This window comes from Lactuca virosa, chromosome 4 (assembly GCF_052849685.1).
Source record: "Lactuca virosa cultivar CGN04683 chromosome 4, Lactuca_virosa_CGN04683_v6, whole genome shotgun sequence".
Classification (NCBI taxonomy): domain Eukaryota; kingdom Viridiplantae; phylum Streptophyta; class Magnoliopsida; order Asterales; family Asteraceae; genus Lactuca; species Lactuca virosa.
Window position 1 is genome coordinate 142008454 of NC_136429.1, and position 22702 is coordinate 142031155.

Sequence of the window (22702 nt, forward strand, 5' to 3'; positions counted from 1 at the left end):
TGGAGAAAGTAGTGTCGTAAAAATCTCGTATTCCAAGGTATTGCTACATCTGTTGATCGTCATCCAAAAGTTATCGTTGAGATAAAGGAATCGTGTATCAGCAAGACATGGCATCAGCGACAATAATCATCAGTAGAAGTAATTTGTGTATTAAGATTATTCAATTTGTGTATAGGAGTTGCAGCTGGCAATCAAGTGAGTTTGTGATGTCTCCCGATAGTCTGGGTTTGAATTATCATTCACTAACATAGTATTGTCAGGTCTCATCAACGTGTGGTTCTACACGCTGAATCATCAACTTCTTTTCGTAGAAAAATAAAGGGGAAATAATGGATTGATGCGTATAATACATTCCGTTATGAAATGTACCCATCGGAAAAGAGTGTCGAAGTTTTATCAGTATATGGATAATATAGTGAATCATTAACTTCTTTAATAGAAGAATTTTTGGGAGAGAATGGGCAGGTACATGTAATACATCATGGACAAAGATATACCTATCAGCGCCGATTTTTTGAAATCAGCATCAGGCTTCATACGCTGAATCATAAAATTCTGAAGAAGAATATATGGTGATAAAGGATTGGTGCGTGTAATAAGCTATGCTGTTTAGCTAAACCATTAACACAACTTTTTCAAGCTCTCATTAGCGTATAACACTTTATGATGAATCATAAGCCTTTAAAGTAGAATTTATGGGCAAGAAACGATTGGTGCCTGTGATAGCCTACGGTACATAGACTAACCATCGACACAAAGTTTCAAATTTTCATCAGTTTGTGGTATATCACAGTGACTCGTAAAGTTTTATCAAGAAGAATTTGAGGAAAGAATGGAATTTTTCAATCACGCTGAGGTGAGATCAGCATGAATCATAAAGAGTGTCAGCTTATTAATAAGAAGTGGTTTATCTTTCGTATCATAGAGCTGAGTTGCAGTCTAGAATATAAAATTCACCATAAATTCATTCAATTTTGTACAAAGAAAAATGAAAATAATAAAGAATATAAGAGTAAAAAAACAAAAGAGTTAGTCAAACAAGGAAATATTTTAAAAGAGAAATTTGTGCAGCTTTTTCAGAAATGAAATAAAGACCTGATTTATCAAATCTTTTAAATTGAAAGTCCATAAATGAAATTCCTTTTTCCGAGATATTTTTTCCTCGACACTGTCTATAAAAAAAAGAGAAAGCAAGATCAAATATATCAAACTAAAACACAATTCATAGTAACCAAAGAGAGAAGATGCCTTTAATCGTTGAAGTATTGCAGATTGATTCCAAGCTTCATGTTCACCAAGAACAAGAGAAGAACATGAACCAATATTTGTAACCAACAAGTTAAAAGGATCCAATCTTTGTAACCTTCGAATTATGAGAGTCACAAAGACAGGACTCGAAGATTTCATACATTGTGATGAGTGAAAGAAGCGATGAGGAGCACTGTCTTGTTGAAAAGGTCTTTGGATCTCAGATGGGAATCGATGTAGCAGTGACAATGTCTATGGAAATTAGACGTGCTACGTTACCTAGCGTCACTTCATCCCATTGTAATAGAAATAGGCTATCCAAGAAGGAGGAGATATGTGTCCAGAAGGATAAGCTCAAACACAGTTCTCTCCTATCTTGCCTCATTGAAAGGATGCATCATGTCAATCAGTGTGAGCATCAGCATCAGGGAGATAATAGTTGGTGCTGAAGAAAAGATGCAGAGTCAGCTTCAACTAGCTCTAAATTGAAAGTCCATACATTCATTTACACTAATGATTTACATCTCCTTTAATCTCTCAGTGTAATGTAGCTTCGTATCGACACATGTGATACAAATAAACTGAGTGGGTCAGGTTGGGAAACCTAGTGAGTACATAGGGTTTTCAACCCACAATAATGTAGTTAATTTGTTTCTTCACATATTTCATGTCAAACAATTAACCCGATTACCCATCCCCATTTTCTTCATTTAATATTCTCTAAAGATGTATACTAAGGGTCATCTTCTACATCGTATTTACCTCTCATCTCCTTACATCACATTTCTTTATATGTTTGTTCCTAAGAATTTTCCTAAGGATCATCGCCTACATCGCATAGACAGTATCGATTCGGGGATTACTCCCTAAATACGTGTCCAATAATGGTTAGGGTATCATCGCATGAATATGTAGTTACAACATCGCCTGAACTCGTAATTCATAGTAAGGGTTAGAGTATCATCGCATGAATACATTACAACATCGCCTGAACTCGTAGTTCATCACCTACAGGTTATGAGCCTGCTGGTGTTTCCACATGACTGTCTAGAATAGTCTGTGGTCGCCATCTATACTCTGGTAGATGACTACATCGCTACATCGCAACATCGCATGTCAAGATTATGGCATCTCCTCACATCTCACATCACCTATTTATCATCACCCATCTATCATCACCTTTCTATCATCACCTTTCTTTCATCACCTGTCGCTACCCAATATATATTTATAAGTATAAAAATCTATATACAGTTTAAACCACGTAAATATGTATAAATCGTTCATCTAGCATAGATATCAAGAACACAGATAATATACATACATAACACATAATTTATATAAAATACTTCATATCTATGTGTAAGATGAAAGTAACTATACACTCACTTGTTAAAGTGATGGCTCAAAATTTGGACAGCATTTCGCTTCTAACAATCGTCTTTTCCTTCGACGAAACCTAGCATTATTATTTCTAAGTTTTAGTCTAATATTTATTACGACTAATTAGCTCAAGGTCTACGAGCGTTATTGTTTTACAAGTGTTAAACAATACTTTTCAACCATTATGTACAGACACGGGCCATACATGAAACACCGAAGGGCAGGACCATTTTGGCATTTAAGCACTTCTGAAATCCAACAACCCTATGCGGCCCTTCAAACCAGATTCCCCCGTACCACGAGTAGTTAAAAGATATTATAATAACACTTTTTATAATTTATACTTACCACATATATTGCATATAGGTTCATAATAACAATAATGAACGTAAATATAAGTTATACTTAAAAGAAGGGTAAGCATAACTCACTTACAATGGGGTTTTAGCTAGGAGCCGGGCTCTGCAGGGGCAGAACTTCGTCGCTGAATCTTTCTAAAAAGATTCTTGTAGCGCTTCAGCGCTCACCTTACTATACAAAAACTACAGAAAGAGAAGTCAAATCACGAGGGACCGAAATGCCCGGGTGATAAGAAGAAAAAGACTCTTGAATCAAGAGAATGGTGCAAAAAATATGAGAGCCTAGAGCCTCTTATTTATAGTAATTGAATTTTCAAAAACCACCCTCTATAGTTACTTAAATAACTAAACACCCCTTTATAATACTATTTTAAATAGATTGAACAATATTTGTACTAAACTAATGTCGAAAGTACTCAACACTAGTCTTATAACGACCGCATCATCGATACCTTTCTAATGATATATACATATGTATATATATGTATACAAATATATGATTTATACTTTATTTTAATACATAAATACGCTATTATAAACTATAACTTGTTCATACGAACTCCGTTTTTGACGTTCTTTATATCCACGCTTAGCTATCGACGGGATCTATAACTTTCGTTTAGACTTCGTCGACTAATTTTGACTTTATTTTTCGTACATATTTTTATAAAATTAAATGATTTTGCTAAAATCATAGCTCTCTCGTACGGACTCCGTTTTTGGCATTCTTTTTATCAAAATTCCTAATTTAAGGAGTACTATGATTTTCATTTTGGTGGCATTAGCCAAAAGTCAACCATTCTCTTCGTATCTTTTTACGTCGTACATTCGTTGTGCGCTTTTATATCTTATAAAAATCATATGTAATTCATACGGAGTCAGATTTCTACGAAATTTATATTTTTGGGATTGAGAAGACGTGTACTTTCTATATATATATATATATATATATATATATATATATATATGTTTTGGCGCACTTATTTTTACGATTTACGGACGATTCGGCTGATTTATCCTATTTTATTATATTATAATAATCATGAAACACATATTATTCATATAATTCTTCTTTATTACGTCAAATAGGTTACAATTGTTAACCTTAACTATTACTTTGGCTAAGATTGTTTATCCTAGATAATCTTCTATAAAAAATCATTTTTTCACGCTTATTATATCTTAATTAACTAGCCCGAATCTGCGGGTGTTACAAACTGGAAGACTGAGTGGATTCGAGGGCAGATTCCTTTGTTTGTCAGAGACAGTCAGGGGTTATTGACCCAGTGTGGCAGGGTTTGGGTTCCGACATTCGGGGGAATAAGGCAAAAGATCTTAGAGGAGGCGCATAAGTCCAAATTTTCTATTCACCCGGGGCCACGAAAATGTACCGAGACCTGAGGTTGAGCTATTGGTGGCCCTGCATGAAGCGGGAAGTTGTGTGGTTTGTCTAGCGGTGTTTGACATGCAGGAAGGTCAAAGCCGAGCATCAGAGGCCTCACGGCAAGGTTCAGCCACTACCCATCCCCATGTGGAAATAGGAGGAGATCGCCAGGGATTTTATAACGAAATTTCCCAGGACGGCGCGGGGTATTGATTCCATTTGGGTTATCGTGGACAGATTGACCAAGAGTGCTAATTTCATTCCGATTTCCGAGAGTAATTCCGCTGAGAAATTAGCAGATATTTATGTGCGGGAGGTAGTGGTCAGGCACGGGGTGCCGGTATCTGTGGTCTCGAACCGCAATGTTCAATTCACCTCCAGATTTTGGAGGAAGTTCTATGAGGAGTCAGGTACTCAGTTGCATTTTAGCACTGCTTACCACCCCCATACTGATGGTCAGAGCGAGCAGATGATTCAGACGCTCGAGGATATGCTTTGGGCATGTGTATTAGACTTCGAAGGGAGTTAGGACACTTATCTTCCACTAGCAGAATTCTCATACAACAATAGTTACCATGCTAGTATTGACTGGCCCTTGTTCGAGATGCTATATGGTCGGAGGTGCAGGACTCCAGTCTGTTGGGGAGAGGTTGGACATCGGGTCATGGGAAGCATCGAAGTGGTGCTTAAGACCACTGAGGTGACTCAGCAGGTGTGCGGCAGGCTACGAGTTGCGTAGAGCCATCAGAAAAATTATGCTAACCGACGTCGTTCGGATCTCGAGTTTCAGGTAGGAGACTTGGTTTTGTTGAAAGTGTCACTTTGGAAGGGTGTCATTCGGTTTCGGAAAGGGGTCAAGTTGGGCCCCAGATATATTGGACCTTTTCGGATTATCGCCCGGGTGGGCAAGGTTGTGTACCAGTTAGATCTGCCTAAGGAGCTTGGTCAGATTCATAGCACATTCCATGTTTCGCAGTTGCGTAAGTGTGTGGCTGACGAGTCTGTGGTGGTACCACTAGATGACATTCAGGTGCATGAGCATCTAAATTATGTGGAGCGACCAGTTGGGATTTTCGATAGGAAGACAAAATCCTTGAGGAACAAGGTGGTTGATTTGGTCAAGGTTCAGTGGCAGCAATAGAAGGGTTCGGAGTGGACGTGGGAGCCTGAGGCCGAGATGCAGATGCATTACCCTGAGTTGTTTACTACGGGAGACTTCGAGGACGAAGTCTAATTCTAGTGGGGGTGAATTGTAACGCTCGATCCAGGTATTATTCATTTTTGGTCCCTTATATATTAGATTGTTGCTTTTTGGCATTGTTCTGCAAGTTTGAGGGGGGAAGAGGGACCATTTCTATCAAGTTGGAATTTTGGGGGCGGGGCTCGAATGTGGGGCGTTCCCTTGGGGAACGCAGGGCGTTCACTTATGGAGTTCAAACCCTAATTTTTAGGGTTTGTGACATATTTAAACACCTTAAGTCCCAAGTGTTGGCCTCATTTCCTGCCTCCATAGTCTCCAAACCCTAATCTCGAAACCCTAGAGCCTCCAAGAATGTTGTGAGCTCATTGTGTGTTTTGGTGTGTGTTTAAAGCCCATTCAAGGAAGAGAAGCTTGGTGCAAGGTGGTGGTTCACTTAGGAGCTTATAGATCTTGGTTATCTGCTCCATTTCTAGTTCTTTTGAGGTATAAAGCTCTAACCTTGCTCATTAGAAGCTTAGATATAAGTATTAATGGATTTTAGTCCCTTTTTGGTTCCTTAGTGAGGTCTTTTAGGTTGTATTCTCTCCAGAAGCTTTGAGTTGCTCCTCTTGGTCTTTCTAAGGTTTTAGATCCATAAAGTTTGCATCTTTAGAGTTGAAAAAACCCCATGCATAAGATTAACCCCTTTTATGGAAGTTAAATGTTATATCTTGAGGTTGGGACCTTTATGGGGCATGCAAAGTCACCAAGTCAGTTACTTTATGGTTCTAGATGTCCTTTAGGACTTGGATCTATGCTTGGGACGTGTGGCTTTAAGCATTAAGTGCTTAATGGCCATTTTTGGAAGACAGCGTGCGAACGCCCCGCGTAGGGTCGAGGAACGCCCTGCATTCCGACTAGGGTTCACGATATGTGGCTGCTGACGAACGCCCAAGGTTCGGCTCATCAGTGGGCTTTTCCCTTGGGCCATCTTTTGGACTTTTGCGCTTTGGGCTGGAGTTGAGTGCTGTTTGTTGGGCTTGGTTTGGACTGAAGGATTCCTTTAGAGTGTTAGACTTCTTGTCTTTTCGGACTTACCCGGTTGGGCCTAGGATCGTATTTTGGGCCTTAGTGGGCCCAATAGACTTGGACAGTTGGTGGGCCTGGTTGATTGGGCCATTTGTGGGCCTAGTGTTTGAATTTATCCATAGTATTTACTGAGTTTATCCTTGGGTTTGGACTAGTTGTAGGAGCCGATTCGTAGCATTCGTAGGATTTGGCTATCTTTGAGGTGAGTCCTCCCATCATACTCATGGGTTGAAGGCACCAATTTCGGTCATTATCTGATATGTAATTATTAGTTGATATGCAATTGTATGCTTTGTGGTATGGGCTATTTTATGTGAAGACCATGGGGGAGCCCATGGCACTTGGTTATCAGACCATGGGGGAGCCTGTGGCATTCCAGGTAAATACCATGGGGGGAGCACGTGGCACTTGGTTATCAGACTATGGGGGATCCCGTAGCATTCCAAGTAAAGACCATGGAGGGAGTCCATGACAATTCTTGTACGCCTTTTTATTTCATGGTTTGTATGTGACTGTATGAGTGGTGTATTTTGGGAAACTCACTAGGCTTTTGCGTACAGTTTGTTGGGTGTTTCAGGTACTTCTGACTCTAAGGGCAAGGGCCCGGATTGATGGCGCAGCGTGAACTCTATAGTATTCCGCACTAGTTGTTTTGTTTACTCTGATCTTTTGAACATTGTATTGTGTAATGGTTTTGTGGGAAAAAACTATGGATATTATTTTTAGTAAATTAATGAAAAAATTTTACCTAAGTTTTGGGCTGTTACAGTTGGGCACTGGAAAAGGAATTGTCCTAAGTATGTTGTTGGGTTAAAAGAAAAGAAGGTCGGGGAAGGCACTTCAGGTATATCTATTTTCATGATTGAAATTAGATTATTTACTTTTTCATATAACACTTGGGTATTCGATACTATTTTTGGAACTCATATATGTAATTCGTTGCAGGGGTTTAGAAAGAATAAGGAGCTAAAAACAGATGTGATGGTGCTACATGTTGGCAATAGAGCACGCGTTGTAGTCCAAGCAATAGGAAATTTTGATTAATGTTTACCATATGTATGTATTTGACATTAAACAATGTGTGTTTGATTACTTCTATCACTATAAATATCATTTCAGTTATGCTTTTGAGAAAATTTGGTTATAGTTTTCATTTTTTGATGATAATATTCATTCCTTCTTCAATGGAATATTATATTTTGAGGCTAGACCAATAAATGAAATTTATGAATTGAACCTAGATGACACCTCAAATAATAAGTCTCTTTATCTTGTTGACACCAAAAGGCTCAAACAAGATTTGAACAAATCATATTTATGTCATTGTCGTATTGGTCACATTAACAAGAAACATGTATCCCAACTCCAAAAGAGTGGACTTTTGGGGGGGAAATGACACTGATTCATTTGATATATTTGACTCTTGTTTGTGTGGTAAGATGAAAAAAATCATCGTTCTCTGGTTTGATTGAAAGGGAAAGTGTTTTATTAGGCATCATACACACCGATGAATGTGTTCCTTTCAAAACAATGTTAAGATATGGGGAAAGATATTACATCACCTTCATTAATGACTTTAGTCATTTTGGTTATGTGTATTTCATGAAACATAAACATGAAGCATCTGAAAATTTCAAATTGTTTCAAAGTGAAGTTGAGAAGCAACTTGACAAGACAATCAAAATCCTTCGTTCAGATAGATGTGGTGAGTACTTGAGCCAAGATTTCCAAGATCATCTTAGGAGTTGTGGGATTCTCTTACAACTTACTCCATCCAGAACACCACAGCTTAATAGTGTGTTTGAGAGGAGAAATTAGACCTTACTTGATATGGTCTGATCCATGATGAGCAGGAGTAGTCTCCATTTATTATTTTGGAATATGCCTTATTCACCGCAGCATGTTTCTTGAATATAGAACCAACTAAGAAGGTAGACAAGATGCCTTATGAGATGTGGTATGGAAAAGCTCCATCATTATCTTATATGAAAGTTTGGGGTTGTGAAGCCTATGTTAGACAAGATACTTCAAGCAAAATTGAGTCTAAGTCTACCAAATGCATCTTTATAGGATATCCTAAAGATTGTATAGGATATTACTTCTACATCCCTAATGAGAATAAGATTTTTATTTCATGAAAGGTTGAATTCTTAGAAAGAAAGTTTCTAATGGATGAGGTAAGTGGGAGGCGTGTGGAACTTGAAAAAGATCAAGAACCACAACTCGATATAACTCTAGTTGGCAATAGTACTAAACAAGAGGTTGTTGAAGATGAAGAGATCGTTACCCTTCAACCTACTAAAACACAAGGCGTTCGCAGAGCCGGTAGAAATCGTCAGGAACCTGAGAGATATGAATTTCTCATTGATGAATGCTTCATGATGATGAATGTTGATGAGTCCTTCAGCTACAAAATGCAATCGAAGATCCTAAGTCTGACAAATGGCTAGAAGCCATGAACGTGAAGATGAAATCCATGAGAGAAAACCAAGTCTGGGATTTGGTTGAACTTCCTCCCCATTGTAAGACTGTAGGGAGTAAGTGGGTCCTCAAAAAGAAGACTGACTTGGATGCAATTTACACACATTCAAAGCAAGACTTTTTGCTAAAGGATTCACTCAAACCCAAGGAATTGACTATGACGAAACCTTGTCACCATTTTCTATGATTAAATCTATTAGGATACTAATTTCCATAGTGGCATGTTATGACTATAAGATATGGAAAATGGATGTCAAAAGTTAAAACTGCTTTTCTAAATGGACACTTGGAAGAAGATGTCTATATGGTTCAACCCGAAGGTTTTTTCGATCAAAAGCATCCTAATAAAGTGTGTAAGATCAATAGATGCATTTATAGGTTAAAGCAAGCATCTTGAAATTTGAATCATCGCTTCAATGAAGAAATCACAAAGATGGTTTTGTTAGAAACAAAGATGAATCTTGTGTTTACATGAAAACTAGTGGGAGCTCGGTGCCCTTTCTGGTCCTATATGTGGATGAAATACTTATAATTGGAAATAATATTATGAGTTTACGAGGTGTAAAGTCTTGGCTTGTAAAGTGTTTCTCAATGAAGGATCTTGGTGAGGTGCAATACATTCTTGGTATAAAGATCGATAAAGATAGATCAAAATGATTAATAGGTTTAAGACAAAGTAAATATATCGACACAGTCTTGAAACAGTTCAAGATGGAAAGCTCCAAGAAAGGATATGTACCAATGACACATGGAACAGTACTAAGTTCATCCTAATGTCCTAGCACAAAGGCTGAACTAGACAAGATGAAAGATGTTCCATGTGCTTCGGGAGTTAGATCTATCATGTATGCTATGAATTCTACTAGACCTGATATTACTTGTGCTATGATGTGACAACTGTCAATTCTGGGTCAAACAAAGCCAACAAGTCAACCAAGTCAACTCGGCTAAAATTAGGGTTCTAGGATAAGTGCGACGTTTCCTAATATTTCTAATGGACAAATTACAAGTGTTAATACAAGGTACGTCGTTTTCATCAATTAGTGAATAAAAATCCTATTTAGGATTTAACGCGGAATTCGATAATTCAAGTATATATTATTTTGGCAAAAATAATATTCATAACACGATATACTAATTTCTTTGATGATAATGAGGTTTTTATGATAATTTGAAATTTTATGATTCAAATTTAGTAATTATGCATTATTATATCACACTTTGTATAAAATATCACTTTTTTTATAAAAAATGTCACACTTTTATAAACTAACTAGATTTTTATAAAATAAAGAGGGTTGACTTTGTGGGTTATGGAATCCATAAACTAGACATGATGTTTCCCTTCTTCCCAACAAAACCCTTATCCACCATACATCCATGTATTACACCACATATAACCAACTATTAACCACCATACAACCAAGCAAACATCACTTCACCCCACCCCACTCTCCCTCCTCCTCCCCCATAAATTTCGTCTAACCCCCTCCCCCTCTCATTTCACCATCTTCATCTTTCTTCATTTCTCCATTTCTCCTCTCAAGAACAAGCTCAAATCTTTCAAGGATAATTCTTCATAAGTTGGTTCTTAGCTTTTTGGTAAGCATTTCCTTGTTAATCTAGTGTTTTTACATACATTCATACTAGTTTTGTTACATTTACACACATTTATATGTGTTATTATCCATAGGGTAATACCATGTTCAAGTGTTCTAAGCTTGAGGATCTTCATCTTCATCTCTTTATCCCCTAAGAAATCCACTCAAGGTGAGTTCATACCCTTTCATTTTCGAGTTTTTTTCCAAATTTTAGGGGGGGATACAAGTAAACAAATCCTATTTGGGTGATCTAAAGGCTTTGCAAACTACAAATACAAGTTATGTCACTAAAACATATCTAAGCTTAAAAATCAGTTTTTTACAGAAAAGTTGTGGTCTGTTCACGGACTGTTTTTCCTTTCTTAAACTTAATATATTTCAAAACTGTTCAATGTGAAAATAGTTCAGGTCTATACCTTTTTAAGGACTACTCGCACGTGTTTATACGATTTTTCTACAATTTATGATGATTTTTCAAAACTGCCTATCATTTCAGAACATTTTCGGACCAGTCTGTAAAAATGAACATTTTCACTCTAGTTAGGAACCACTTAAGGTCAGGGAAAAATATTATGGACAAAGTAGACTCCTTTTCTAAGCTCTGAGAGTTTACGGATCCAAATTTCGACTTACGATGATTTTTCTATAATTTTTCTAAAAACATGGTCAGAAAAGTCAAAAACTAGAAATTGTATTTATCATGCTATGTTTTTATACTTGTGTTTAGATGTAAGTTTATATGTTATAATCTTTTAAAACATCTAGACATGATAACTTACATGTATATATATATATATATATATATATATATATATATATATATATATAAATGTTCTTGACAAACAAACATGATAAACTATAATTGGTATAGTTTGGGAGTCACAAAACTACTCTTTCATTTCAGAAGAAAACATATAATTATTTAAAGGTATAATTATTTTATTTATAGGAAAATGAACTTTCAGTACAATAGACGTAAACCGGTTGATATTGGTTGTGAGACATTTGGCTTCGCCGTACCTACCAGAGTACACAAGTAAGACCTACATTATAACCCGAGCCTCTTGTAGGGAGAGCGTGACACTTGTGTATAGATCTATACGGGACTGACAACCCCGCACCTCAGCTGTTAGCTACAGTTAGACCTGCCAGTCTAGGGTGACAAATGTCGTAATGGTTCCGACGTCCGAAGCACGTCGTTCAGGCAACTAGTCGCATTAGTATGGTTATAATAACTCACATAGGGTATTAACAAGTTTACGGGCTAGCGTACACTCAAATAGTTTCACAAAATGATAAATCTTACTAAAACTATTTTCCAGTACCACATTACTTACATTTTAGTCTTGGGTTAAGACTTACAACGAGGTTAACATACATTCAAGTAGTTTTATATAAAGATAAAACTTACTAATACTACCTTCCAGTACAACATTACTTACATTTGTCTTGGGTTGAGACTTACAACGAGGTTAACATACATTCAAGTAGTTTTATATAAAGATAAAACTTACTAATACTACTTTCCAGTACAGCATTACTTATATTTTTAGTCTTGAGATTTCAAGACTTACAACGAGGTTAACATACATTCAAGTAGTTTTATATAAAGATAAAACTTCATAACACGAATTTTCAGTACGACATTACTTTCATTTTTTAGTCTTTGCATTAAGACTCACAGTTCATTTTAAAGAAAATATTAGATTTTCTGGAAGCATACACTTTCATTTTACATGAAACAGTTACAAAATCCTTCTCATACAAAACGCTTATGAACTCACCAACTTAATTGTTGACACTTTTCAAAATCACTTGTATTCTCAGGAAATCAGTAAACAGGTAACCATAAGAGTTTTTGGGTGGATGGGACGTCGTCGCATCATGTTATTTACTTTTGTAATATGAATTTGATATCATGTAAACAATGTTTTTTAGTACAATGTAAACTTATTAAATATTCAATACAATGGTTGTAATGCTTTGATCACTACTATTCAATTGTTATGATACTGTACATGAAAGTCATCCGCCCCCAGACGTTTCCGCCGTTCTGTTTGGGGGTGTGACATATGAGCATGAAAAGAAAGTACCAAAAAATATAGGGGAGAGTCATTGGATTGTTGTGAAGAACATCCTTAACTACTTGCGTATAACTAAGGACATGTTCCTCGTCTATGGAGGCGTGCAAGAAAGCTTAATTGCAAAGTGTTATATTGATGCTTCATTCATGACAGATCAAGATGATTGTAAGTCAAAATCAAGATATGTGATCATTATCAATGGGGTTTCAGTGTCTTGGAAAAAACCCCAAGCAGAGTGTTGTAGCGCAATCCACTACAGAGTCAGAATACATCATTGCTTCAAAAGGTGCACAAGAAGCTGCTTGATGAAGAAATTCATTGGAGATCTAGGCGTTTTCCTTCCATTCGTGATCCCCTAGAAATATTCTGTGACAATAAGTGTGATATTGCTTTGGCCAAAGAACCCATGTCACACAAGAAGACCATACACATTAACCGGAGATTCAACTACATTCGACATGAAGTTGAAGATGGTGAAATTAATATTCGCAAAGTACACACATATCAAAATTTGGTGGACCCTTTCACGAAGCCTCTTCCTCAAGCCAAGTTTAAAGGTCATGCTCGAGGGATCATACTTCGTTATTCTAGTGATTGGATTTGATCTTTGTTTTAGTATTGCTTATTAGAACTATTTAAGACATCAACTTATATTATGATTTTGATATATATGAAATATGATCTTTCTCATTAATTATTTGTTTGAGTTCCATATTAACATGTTTAATCCTTGAGTAAATTTATTCACTCGAAAATCCATACTCGGGTATTATTTTTGGAACAATAATGAAGTAAGACTAATATGAATTGGAATGGTTGACAAAACGTTGTAACTAGTTTCATATGTACTTGCTAGAGAACAAGTATTGGATTGTCCCGCTCAAGATCCCTTCATGGATCGTTGTCATTGTTATGTCATAAATTGTGGTTTATACTTTGCTTTTCATAAGCTATTAGAGTTCTCGGTCTAGGACCGAAAACACCATGTTTTGGTGTTGTTTGGACCAAAATCACATGTGATTTTGGTTAGGCTTAATATTGTTTTGTTTGGGTTTTGGGTTGGGCCTTGGTTATTAGGTCTAGGTATAAATAGTATTATTTTAGCCTTGTAAAGTGTGTGGGACGTTTTTGGGGGCTCCCTTAAGCTAAGAACTTGATTTGGAGAGAAACAAGAGAGAAATCCAAGTGTAATCAAGAATCTTATGTACCCGACTATTCATCTATAATAGTGTGCGTTGAAGATTAATCATCTTGTTCTTATTCATATTACATCTTGCATCATTCACTAGATTGGGATTCCGCACCATCATAGTGAATCCGATTGATACGTAGCGATTTCGGGACTTACAATCATGAATGATACTTGATAAAGGTAACATCTTTTATCCTTAATACATGAGATACATATTTGGGACTTGAGTATGGGGAATGTTATACTTTGATGTAGTCAAATGTTGTACTTTAATCAGGCAGTTGTAAAGGCTATTATTGGGTATGATATGAACCGTACGAGAGGCGTATGTAGTCAAGTTAGGATTTGTTCCTCTTATTCATTGAGATTTAGACATATAAGGCATTATCTAATGTTGAACACTTAAACGAGATTGATTGTGATCCATATCTCATCTTCAAAATGATGTATGTAGCAAAGGGATAATTGACTACTTACCCGATACATCAATTGTAGCTTTGTGCTTACTGGGAATTGGATGTTGATGAATGACAGTTTGTCATGTGTTATTGGGGCAGTGAAATGTTGCTAGACGCTCACGACGGTCTAATATCAGTTCATAATGAAACTTACGCAAGTGGGAGATTGAAAAATCTTTTATGCTCAATGATCATTATGAAATAATATTTGCTAATAACATATGATCTATAGGGTCACACCATATAAAAAGTAAACACAAACTAATTATTTATTAAGTAATATGATTATTAATAAATAAATAATCACTTGAAATAAATTGGTAAATTATTATTTCATGAAAATAATAATTCTAAAAAGGGATTTACTAGCAACATCTAATCATGGAGTGATTTAAATGTTACTCATATTTATTTGGACTTTTCCATAACATTTTAGATGTTATGTACAAGTTTATTTAAATAAGAAGTGGAATTCCACTAACTCTTGAAGGACATGGAGTGGTTAGTATGTTGCTTCTTTAACTTGCTCTTACACATCACTCCTTACTTGCAAGTATTGTTCTTAATTAATGAAAGCATAAGCTTCATGAGCTTTCATTTAGACATGGACGTATATAAGAGGAGAAAGAACTAGAACTAGCAAACTTCTTCTTCTTCTTTTTTCTTGAATTGTCGAGAGCAAAAGAGGGTTTTCCCTCCCCTCACATTTTGCAAGTTTGTTGCTATTTTGTGTCTTGAGTTTCATCTCCTTGAATGCTAGGTCTTAAAGGCTTAAGATAAAACTCTAATCAAGTGAAGAACTAGCATTCATTAGTGGCTTGGAGACTTGTTTAGGCGGATACATATAGAGAGCTCCTAGCTTGGATCTTTGTATTTTTCCATCAACTACCAAGTCTCCCCTTGAGGACTCAAAGACATCAAAGGTTGTTATTCTTTAAACTCTTCAATGGTTGTTGTTATTCTTTAAACTCTTCAATGGTTGTTGTTTTTCTTTCCAACTCTTGCAAGATGATCTTTAGTGTGAATAAACTAGTTATGTTTTTCAAATTTTAGGTCTTCCGGTTGCTAAAATCTTGAGTTTTTAAAACTACTCTTAAAATAAAAACCCAACAGGTTTAACATAGTTGCAACTTTACAAAGAATGCACGGTCTATTGATTTGCACGTATTATTTCATAGTTTGAGATTAGATATATCAATTGTAATCGTATTATCATTTTATTAGTTATGACAGTGAATAACAAACCGGGCCTGTCATTTTCTATTTGTATTTTAATTTGTTTAATTGTTGTTAAAGTGATTTTTGAAGTTTTCATGCAATAAGCAGAGAAAGTAACAACTCAAATAACTCTATCAATAGAGTGCTCTTATTTTGTTACAGAATAAATAGATAACAACTCTATCAATAAAGTGCTTTTATTTTGTTACTACTTGCTACCTATTTTTTTTATATTGTTATTAGTAAATTTTCATCTTAAAATGGTAGAAGTACTTTTTATAATTTATTATTATGTTTTTGTGAAATTTGTGTTTTTGAAGAGTCTTTTCTTTTTTCTTGCTCCAGGCCCAAAAATTGTTTGGACCGACCTTGGATTTAAAATATATAAAAAAAAAATCAATAAAACCAAACCGATATAATCATAAACCGAAAACCGAGCTGAATAACACTCCTAAATTGTAGACAACCTAGACCAACAACTTCTTTAGTGACGGATTGACATCTTATACCTAAATTGTAGACAATCTGGACCAACAACTTCTTTAGCTTTAAAATGTTGTATTGTACAATATTATAAATTGTTGTGTATGGAAAAAAACTATTGAATACAAATCACTTCTTTTAATTGTTGCGGTTCGGTTATTAATATGTTTTGTTATGAAAATTAAAGTTTAAGGAGTAGTTATTTTGTTACTTTTTGTTTTTTTGTTTTTTTGTTTTTTTTTTTTTTTTTGCATTCAGTGTACGGATAACGTGTAGAAAATGACACTAATCGAACAAATCCAGCATGTATTAACTCAATCATTTGTCTGAAGAAAGAAACTGTGTCGGACTCATTTAATGTGTTATATTAAGAAAGTGACGGTTAAAGGATGCGTATGGAGTGAGTATAGTCAGTTGCTGCTTTTGTTTTCATTAACCGTAGGGATTTTGTGTCGAAAAAGACACTAGTCGTATCGTGGGTTCTGCCACATGTATTCAATTAATCATCGTCTTAAATGTACTGAAAGTTTCATACTTTGTTATTGTACAAAAAATTAATCATGAAATATAACGATCAAAATACGATAACTAATTGCATATATATTCTATGTGAAATTATATTTGATGTCCTTTTGTCGTATGAAGTTAATTGTGGTAATCAAAATCGATAATGTAATGTCCACTGATATTTAGTTTTTGGTTACAATATAAAAGGATCATTTCGCCAATAATAATCAATATATATTATATCCTGCTAACAAAAAAACAGTGATGCGCTTAAACTCGTTGCTCATGAATTTAAAATTCTTAATAATACTAGAACCAATTTTTGTAAAATTCGCACAACGATTTGGGCGGCCATTTAATTTTACATACATGTATATGAAGTTATGATGTCAAAGTGTGAAGGCCATCTATCATAAGTTGATAATAATTTGCGTGGTGAATCTACAACTATATATAGCTAGGCTACTAGGTACAGATATTTTCAGTAAAATTATATATGCACTTTATCGCTAATTCGCTATATATATATGAGCTTTGATCATTAGATGGAACACTTTGTCCATTTAAAACTCCGATTAAATTATTAAAGGAGTTGGAGGAAGCAGCATCACCTATTGTCTCCACCACTTAGGCAAAATCCTTTTCCACTAGTAATTACTAATTAGTACTTAGGAGGAGGTCTTAACGATTTAAAATAAATAAATAAATAAATAAAAATAAAAATAAAAAATTGAGTAATCTAATCACTTTTTTGGGTTTTTTTTAAATATAACTTTTTTTTTGCAAAATAACCACATATTCTGGAATGGGTCGTTCCGAAACGAATTCCGGATTATTTATCGGGTGGCCCGGCCCATTTAATTGGATCCGGAATGCCTATTCCGGAGGAACTGTATATGTTCCGGAGCGGGATTTTGAATTTCAAAATCCAGAATATAATTTGGGGCGCCAACTTCATTCTGGAAAGTCACATTCCGATTCCGACGTTCCGACTAGATTACGACGTTTCGACTCGATTCTGACATGCAACTTCCATCTCCAACACGCATCGACATCCATCTCCGACATGGAAGACGAGCACTACAACCCCGTTATTTTACGGGTATGTTCTTCGTTTTCTACTGTTACTGTTCCGGAGGTAGTAGACCACCTCAGTAATGAACTGAAAACGTTTCAGAGATTAAATTAAAGATGTCATTGTTGTAGGACCAATTGAAAAGTAGTTTAGATGTTTAGTTATTGTTGATTTACATTGAAATGTCGTGTTCCGGATCTTAAAATGTCATTCCGGAAGCCTCCGGAATGCGAAGAACCATTCCGGAACACGACGAACGCGTCCGGAATATGAAGAACAAGTTTGAAACTGGTCTGGAATATTGGTCATTTCCTTTTTAGAATGAAGTGTTAACACATTTTTTATTTGTGTAGCACGACATGATTGTTGATGCATCAATTACACTCTCGTGTAAACCCAAAATCGGCGGGGAAATCTTTGCCACATTCAGAAACAGACCCGAATGCGAGACTATGTTCCAGAATATATATTTCGGGAGGTGGTTATACATTCCTAATGTAGATGGGGATCATTTGCTTCTACATTACGTCTTTTCCCACGAAGTTGTCACCGACCCCCGAAGCCAAGTAGGGGAAATGGTTTTTGAGATTGAGGGTTACGAGCTATCTTTCGGGAAGAAAGAATTTTATCTCATCACCGGCTTCCGGTTTGGTGACTATTTTCCTGCTTCTGCATCCGGTGTCGTCTTCCGTTCCCGTGTCTTTCCTATGGTCCCGACAAATGTCTCGGTCAAATTACAGCATGTTACGGATGTGTTTAAACAATCACTTAATGAGTTATCGGACGAGGATGCAGTCCGTGTATGTCTTCTATACCTGTTAGAGAAGGGTTTCAATGGTCGTTCGGCTAAATAGCCTGTTACAGAATAGTATTTCGCTTTGCTATCCAACCTTGATGTATTCAACAGGTATAATGTCATCTATTTTATAATTACTAATTAATTAAATTACCTATTGTTACTAATATTATTTAGAAATTAAATTGTTAACTAATTTTTTATGTGGCAAATATCCATGGGGGAAGATAATTTGGGATCATTTGTACAAACAACTATATACTGTACTCATTAAGGTTGAGAAGCTTATACATCCAGAAGAACCGAAAGAGAACGAACCTCAAAAATTGACCTACATGAGTTTTTATACCCTTTTAAGGTAAGTATATAATGAAAGTTTTATTATTTATGGATTCTTGGGACTTTTCCGGTGAGCAATTTATTTGGTACCTAACAACAGAATGTGATCCATCGGGCTATTACATGGTCAAAACTGAGGGCGTTACAAAAGACTCACTGCAACCAATTTTTACAAATAGACGACGTATGGTTACTATATTATTTAAATATTTATTTATTTTATAATTTATGTTTATTTATAATTTTATAATTTTGTTAGCAGGGTAATAGACTCGTACCGAAGTTAGAGCTGACGGAAGATGTGATGCGTGTTAATGGCGGATTGTTAGCTTGGCGTGGATTGATCGCTCTGATTTTCCGGACATTGAAGTTTACAGGTCACCTTCCCTAACACCATCACCCAAAAACACCCCTACCCATGAGCATCGAGAAAAGAAGGCACGGATAGATGATCCATCTCACCCGCCACCACCACCACCATCGACCGCTGACCCATCAATTGACAATGACCAAATTATTAGTAACTTGCAGAACGAGGTCGGTAAATTGAAAAATGAGGTCCGTGAATGTCGCGAGTAGTTGCGGTCTCAGGAGGAGCGTTTAGCAGAGCATGAGGCTACTTTAGCCATGGTTCTAAAACTTATCAATAAGACTCCCGGAGACGATGTTAGTACCTCGAAGGGTATGGAGGTACATTTTTAATTATTTCATCGTTTATGGTCGTTATGTTTTTGCATCGTTTACAAGTATACATTATTGAACCGTACAGGAATACTACAATGACAATGAGTTATGGGAGCATAATTATATCTTAAGCACCCCCGAACAGCCGCTGAATGTCGGCCCTGAGCAACCTTCTGCATTCATTCCCTATTCGGGTGTAATAGAGATTTTGCGGGATGATTACAAAACACCGACGCAAGCACCTCTTAGGCGTTCTAAACACCAAAAAGTTATGCCCATATGATATAAGTCACAATAGATACAAATGAAGAGGAAAGGTGTTACACGACAACAACCAGCACCGTTGGACAATCTTGTAGATTCTACCGTACACATTGTATATAAAAGAACGGGATGGTTCGCTATTGTTTGCTCACAATTATTTGACAGGTTTTGCTACGCTTGAGTTTTGGACACGGTTATATGCGGATAGTCATGAAGGATGGTTGTCATGTGATGTAAGTAATATAATTATTTGCTTATTACATACTATGCTTCTAATAATAATACTTACTTTACTACAAAAAAAAATTGCAGCACATAATGATGGGGATCTCATTGATGCTAGAGCGTAAAGAGGATGATGCTCGGTGGACGGTTGTGGCGTCAGCATTCAACACTGATACATATGAGTGGAGTGACATGCCTGACGGATCCGTTTACGTAGCTTGGGTAGAGTGTGATACGGTATAATTTTGTTTGGATTACATTACCTAAGTATTTATATACTAATTAATTATTTCTAACCTTTTTTGTAGTTTTACATCCCAATCAACATACCACAAACTCATTGGTTTTTGGGTTCTTTATATTTGAAGACATTCAAAATGACTATATACGATAGTCATTGGAAGGGTGGTGTAACACTAGTCAAAATAGGTCAATAGACAATCATATGTGATTATGCCAATCATGTAATGTGATTTTGTTAAACTAGTAATGTGATAAGAGTGCTATGTAGTTCATGATAAATTCTAATACAAATATGAACTTTCTTTATGATACAACTCAAAGTATACGTCTATACGATTCCAAAAATATAGAGAATGTCTGAATCTGACTTCGCATGAAGAAGTTATGATAAACCGAACACTATAAATCTCTATAATAAGAGGAATTTAAAATAGACTTAGAATTAGCTATTGGAGTCTAAAAGAGAGTTGTAGTACTTGTAAATACCTACGCGTGCATATAAAGAACGACAAAAACGAAGTTCGTATGTGAAAGTTACGACCTTCCGAAGATTCAGCTGTCAGAAACCCTAATCTGACTGAGTTCACGACGTGAGCACAAAACTCACGATGTGATGAGTCATTTTGCCACATCTCGGAATCTAGAAGGTGTGTGACGAGACTGCGAGGGGATAAGATCCAAACTCACGACGTGAGCAAGGATATCTCACGACGTGATGAGTCATATGGCCACCTTCCGAAGCTAGGGACGCAAATGGCAAGTCTACGGGGATAAGATCCAAACTCACGACTTGGGCCTTATAAAACTCACGACGTGGGGATACAAAACCCTTACTATAAATAGCATGTCCGACTTCAGCCATTCTTACACCTAAACTTCTTTCTCCTCTCTCCTTTGCTAAAGCCATCTTGCATCCCGAGCCCCGACGACCTCGTACGCTGGCCGTTTCTGCTTAGATTACATAAAATCACGCTACTAGGGTGAGTTTCACGGCCCCACTTTCTAATATTTCGGGGAAAAGCGCATGCTAAATATTATATATACGTTATTATTATATCTATATGATAGTATATTAGTATCAACATAGGTAGTTATAATAACTGGGATATAGTTATTTCGTATCTGAAAGTATACAACTATCGTAAAGTTGTTAGCATGTTATTGTTATAGTAGTATACTAATGTAGATCTTGAGTTATACTTAGGATTCTATATATATGTTGTGTGCGATATAGTTTCGAAGTTATATTCAGAAGTTCTATATGTTAATTTATAAAGTATGTTGTTATTGTTAGTTTTATGACAAGATAAAACTTGGTATATTATATGTTGTTGTTATTGGTTTTATGTCAAGATAAATCCTGGTTTTACTTCAAGATATAGTTGTTATACTGCCTAAATGTTATGAAGTTAGGAGTACTGTTTAAAAGCATTGTCTAGTAATTTAGGGTTTTAGACATGAAAATGCTTTTGTGATTAGAGCTATAGGAAGTCGTCGAAGTCTACATGAGTAATTGTATTCATCAATTAAGATTGAGGATCTTAGCGGAAATCCTCTGAACTGTAACTGTTAATCCCGTGTGAGCGAGGAAGTCGTGTATAATTAGTATACGGGTTGACCACCCCACTTGTGATTGTTAGCTACAGTCAACCATAAGCAAGTGACGAACTATCCTTTTACTTGTTATTGTTCTGGCGTCGATGAAGCGTACGGTGTTGTTCTCATGGAAATCATGAGTGTATTGTTTATCATGGAAATCATGAGTGTATTGTTTATCATGGAAATCATGAGTGTGTTTTATCAGAGGTATTGTGTCGTAGCAGCGGTTAGAGGCTCATGGTAGCAAATTGTTAGAAACATTATACTTTGTCGTATACAAGTATTAATGTTAAGTATAAGTTTCCCCCTACTTATACCTTAGGTTTAAGGAATGTTTAGGTATAACACTTAATTGATAAGTAAACTATTATACCTAATATACATACTAAATGTTGGAGAGTCAAAATGATACTTTCAAAACTATACTTTTGAACGTGGAAAGTGTATTATTTTATGGAGTCAAAACCTGTGGACTCACCAACTTTATGTTGACGTATTTTAAAATGCATGTGTTTTCAGGAACTTGAAAAGCTGGTATGTATTCGAACAGAAGAAGTTTTACTATTACCTTTCTGTTCATTAAGAAGTATGACATAGTCGGATATTATGTAATAGGTCCTAGAAAAACAGTTATGTAACTTTCAATTATCAATGAAGGTATGTATTTTCTTTAGTACTGTTCAATGTATGTTATATAACTGTGATACGAAGAATGACGTTACACCACCCGGTGTTTCCGCCGATGGCTGGAGGTGTGACAGGTGGCTGTTGTTCGGAAAATGAGGATTGGTTTATAGGTCTGAGAACCTG

General features: G+C 35.9%; 2 long non-coding RNA genes across 2 annotated transcripts; both read left to right on the forward strand.

Annotated features, from left to right (window-relative positions):
* The first annotated feature begins 18799 nt into the window (after positions 1–18799).
* On the forward strand, positions 18800–19434 carry LOC145168799 (uncharacterized). The gene is made up of 3 exons (XR_013742111.1): positions 18800–18896; positions 18978–19061; positions 19140–19434. It is a non-coding gene; the product is annotated as an uncharacterized LOC145168799 (long non-coding RNA).
* A 47-nt stretch (positions 19435–19481) lies between these two features.
* LOC145168589 (uncharacterized) lies at positions 19482–20537 on the forward strand. Its single transcript, XR_013741946.1, has 4 exons — positions 19482–19567; positions 19647–20058; positions 20138–20287; positions 20359–20537. It is a non-coding gene; the product is annotated as an uncharacterized LOC145168589 (long non-coding RNA).
* Positions 20538–22702: the final 2165 nt, after the last annotated feature.